The sequence below is a fragment of the Octopus bimaculoides genome, chromosome 21 (assembly GCF_046866305.1).
Source record: "Octopus bimaculoides isolate indiv1 chromosome 21, ASM4686630v1, whole genome shotgun sequence".
NCBI lineage: Eukaryota > Metazoa > Mollusca > Cephalopoda > Octopoda > Octopodidae > Octopus > Octopus bimaculoides.
Window position 1 is genome coordinate 33286797 of NC_142948.1, and position 5000 is coordinate 33291796.

At 38.5% G+C, this 5000-nt stretch overlaps 1 long non-coding RNA gene across 1 annotated transcript in view; it reads left to right on the plus strand.

Annotated features, from left to right (window-relative positions):
* Positions 1–4401, plus strand: part of LOC149131555 (uncharacterized) — a 6048-nt gene extending 1647 nt beyond the window's left edge. The window contains exon 2 of the long non-coding RNA XR_016237795.1: positions 3939–4401. This is a non-coding gene — a long non-coding RNA (uncharacterized LOC149131555). The remainder of the gene's footprint in view (positions 1–3938) is intronic.
* The last annotated feature ends 599 nt before the right edge of the window (positions 4402–5000 follow it).

Genomic DNA, 5000 nt, shown 5'->3' on the forward strand with positions numbered 1-5000 from the left:
CGGGCCTTGTGCCTATAGTAGAAAAGTATATTTCATATACACGCCACGGATCACTTATTTTTCTTAGCTTATACTTGCTTCTTGGCTCATACGTGCCACGCAGGGGGACTGAACGCGGAACCATGTGGTTGGGAAGCTAGCTTCTTACCACACAGCCACGGTTTTGCGTTCTGAGTTTCACCTGTAGGTGCAAAGGCTCTTCAGGTAATAAAGATCTTGTGCATCTACAGGTGAAACGTAGAGCAGTAAGAGACTGCGTAATATAGGAGTCATCCCCAGACGCTAGTTGGCAGCGAACCGATGAATAAACAAAACACATACTTTTAGTATGTGCAGTCGATAATATATATATATGTGTGTGTGTGTGTGTGTGTGTGTGTGTGTGTGTGTGTGTGTGTGTGTGTGTGTATGTGTGTGTGTGTGTGTGTGTAAATATCTATATGTATATGTATGGATGAATGGATGGATGTTTGTATGCATGTATAGAATATAATATAAAAGTACATATATATTACATGCATAAATATGTATGCATATATATATATATATATATATATATATATATACATACATATATATGCGTGTGTGTGTGTGTGTGTGTGTGTGTGTGTGATGCTAGTTCCTGTGGTACATACGCAATAGCCTCCACCTTCGCCATCACGTCCACCAGTAAAAAGACGACTCTCTCCACCCTCTACGTCTGTCTGTGTCACTGCCAATACAGTCAGCCACCCGGCCATCCGCTTGTCCACACGACTACCCGCCTTCCACTTCCTGCAATACAGCGCCATCTGGTACTTAAGTTTAAGACAATCGTCGAGGCGGTGGCGGTGGCAGTGCAGACGGATTGTGGTGGTGGTGTTGGTGGTGGTGGTAGTGGTGATGGTGGTGGTAGTAGTGTTGGTGTTGGCCGTGGTAATGGGGGTGCGCTGATGGTGGTGCAGGTTATGGTGCTGCTGTTGGAGGTGATGGTGGTAATGGTGATGGTATTGGTGGTGGCGGTGTTGGTGATGGTGGTGGTGGTGGTTGTAGAGTTACGACGGTGGTTGCCGGGGCGGGTCTGGTGGAGGTCATCGTTGTGGTGGTCATGGTGGTTATAATCCTTTATTACTTTCTACTATAGACGCAAGGCCTGGAATTTTGGGGGAAAGGGGCTAATCAATTACATCAATCCTAGTATTTCACTGGTACTTATTTTATCGACCCCATAAGGATGAAAGGCAAAGCTGACCGCAGCGGAATTTGAACTGAGAACTTGAAAACGGAAGAAATGCTGCTTAGCACTTTATCCGGTGTGATAACTAACGATTCAGCCAGCTCGCCACTTTTCATGGTGATAGAATGACGAGAGACTGACCAGAGAGGAAAGTGTTTGTTTGTAGACCTTTGAAACGCGTCCACCACACGCATTCTTTCGCCATAGCTATCCGTGTCACGAAAACTGTTTTTCCTTCCCGTTTAAAGGAAGGTGGCGGAACAATATTTAAGACAGACTCGGCTGATAAGCGGACTCGTCCCACACGCGACAACAGCCGTTCGACGAAGGTCCACAGCTCTGAAATATCTGGACATTGCACGAGTGCGTGCAGAACGGTTTCGTCGCTCTGACCGCATCTCGGGCAGGTCGGTCCGGTGGTTTTCGAACCGTGCCTGTAGATCTTCTCTCGAACTGGTAGTGCGTCCCGATAGCATTGCCAAGCCAGAGATCTCTGGCAGTTATCCATAGGCCTCAGCACGAACGTCGTCCTGAAAAAGCGGGTTAGGAATTTCTCGTCGACACCCAGGTTTGCCCAGAGTGTGTCGTCGGACCTCCCCTCCAGTAGTCCACTATAGAACGCATTGGTCGTTTGGAAGTTGCACAAGTTTGATCCCGGACAGCAGAGCTGCTGTAGAGCTTGGCGACACTCGCAGTGCCAATCGCCCAGTTTCAGTCTCTTTTTGATCCATGTTTGCAGTTCGTTAAGTGAGACGAGCTGCGGGAAGGCGCGCCTCACGAACGGCGTCCACACCTGTTCACCGTCGTCAATGAAGTTCGAGAGATTCCGCAGTCTCAGCGTTTGTCTGCGCATCATTAACCACAGCACCCCCAGTCCTCCATCTAACGGACGTTGACAGCAAATGGATCGCCTCACCATCGGAACGCCACCCTTCCGCAGAAAGCGGAAGAGTATACATTCTAGTCTTCTGATAGTGATAGATAGATAGATAGATAGATAGATAGATAGATAGATAGATAGATAGATAGCCGGGCGAAATGCTTAGCGGTATTTCGCCTGCCGCTACGTTCTGAGTTCAAACTCCCAACTAACCAAATAGGCATAATTATATATACACACACACTCGTATACCAATAAACCAACCACAGCCACACAACACAATGTATAAATATATACACATGCCAACAGTCCAAGTACGTGACATGTTGTTAACCCCATCTGTCCAACACTCATTTTGCCAATGAAAGGTCGCAGTTTTGAGCGACGAAAATGTTGACGCCATTTTAGTAATAAATGTTTCAGTGAAGTTAATGGTCTTTTTGTATTTCTAAGTCGTTAACTTATGTCTTTCACAGAGCAATCGCTTTAGTTTCAACACCAGGATCTCAGATCAAAACACTTGCTATGCATATATGATACATCTCCGTAAACCCAACATTTATTACATACAAAAATAAGAGGAATGACCAGCAAAAGTGGACTCCTATATGCTAGAAATAGATGCCGAATCATCTAACCACGAAAAAAAATATGTTCTCAGTAAAAAATTTAGCAACACAACAGACTGTAAAAGGGTAAGACAAATGAAAAAATACTAAATAAAAAAACGATTAACCTACGTACCATGGTTTCACCTGTTAAAATTTACATAGGTAAATATCTGCAGGATCATCAGCGTAGTCTGTCGATTTGAAATATAATTCCCAGAACTAGACACAAGGCGTCCACCCCAAAGGGAGCACGTGTAGAGTTCTACAAATTACATTCAGTGTATCCCATCAAATGTCCTCATTCAGTACATTTTTATGTACATTTCAGTACATTATTATGTACAAACACAGACATAACAACAGTCCAGCCAGCCGCGCAACATGCAAGTAAGAACAGATGTCCATCACACATCACATGACTGTTTATAGCTTAAGATTACACCTCGAAGCTCTCCTACTTGGAGAGACGACAAACAGCAGCAATAACAAAAATAACGACAATTATAACAAAGAAACGACCATTAATATTACCGCACAACAATAATAGTAACCACAATTATTCAACATTGAATCTTGATATTAAGCATTAAAAACACACCCACTTCCAATTCTACATAAATACTTACATACATGCATATATATGTATATATACATACGTATAATATAAATACACACATATATACAATACATACGTACATATATATATATATATATATGGGAGAATGTACGAAAAAACAACAACAGACGAGGACAGGTGGTGTAAACAACAAAAGGATGTATTAGTATGACGCTCGGGAATACGGAATATATATATATGTATAAACATGCACACATATGCACATATATATATATATATATATATATATATATATATATATATATATATATATATATATATACACACACATATATATGCATACACACACACATATGTATGTATGTATGTATGTATATATTCATATACATATACATATAAAATGTATATATATGCATAGATACATAATTCAACATTCACGAACATTATTGGCAACTAATAAAAGACCTTTGACTTTGGTACATTTATCCATGTATACCTCCTTTCTTTCTAATGTTGTCGTCATTATCGTTAATTTTGTTGCCATTGTTGTTGTTGTTGTTGTTGTTGTTTCTGTCCAAAATGAGAGAATTCCAAAATGATTTTGTAAGCTTTATATCATTTTTAACGCCACTAATTATATTTCTTAATCCACAGAGAGAAAATGAAGAAGAAGAAGATGATGATGATGATGGTGGTGATGATGACAGGCAGGCCATCAGACAAGCAGCCAGCCAGCCAGACAGACAAGCAGACAAACAGACAGGCAAAGCAGATAAACACAAAAACCTCAAAGAAGAACAAAAACTATGAAAATACTATTTAATTTTTTTTAATGTTTTGAAGCAAGCTATGGGCTTGCCTCTTACTTCAAAATGACTCCCATTAAAAGTAAAAAAAAAATTTAAATGCTACGCCCCCCCCCCTTCTCTCTCTCCTTCTTTCTCTCTCTCTCATACACACACACACATTATTTATTTTTATTTTATTTCATTTTTTACCACCATTATCACACTATATTCAGCCGGTGAAAGTCTTTTGTCTGTCCCTTTGTCACAGTTATTCCTCACAGCCAACATGCGATATGGTAACAAAAATTAAAATACTCCTCTTTCTTTTTCTCTTGCTTTCTTTCTTTCTTTCATTTTTCAGAGATATTTTCTTTCTTTTTTTTTTGTTATTATATTTTATTTATTTTTTCGTCATTATTTCACTTTTTTTTAATGTGGCGTTGTTTTGGTTTTAGAGTTCTACTTTAAAGAGTTTTTTTCTCTTCTTTATTAATTAAAAAAATCCCACCGAACTATACTTTTAAAATAATAATAATAATAATAATAATAATAATAATAATAATATCAACATAACAAGTACGCACGTTTTATGGCTCAGAGCCAATATCAAATATGAAAAAAAATATGGCAATGGATGAAGAATTTAATTTAGACTTGGTCTTTTGAAAATGGAAATAAATGAAAAATAATAATCAAATGAATATAAAATAAAACAAAGAATAAATATATCATTAAAAATTGAAATAAATGGAAATAAAAATAACGAAGCAAAAAATATATATATATATATAAAAACGCACAAGAAATAAATATAATTAAATTACATAAAATATTACAAAAAAATATAATGTATGATAGATGATGATGATGACGACGACGATGATGATAATGATGATGAATACGACGACGATAGTGACGGGGATGATGA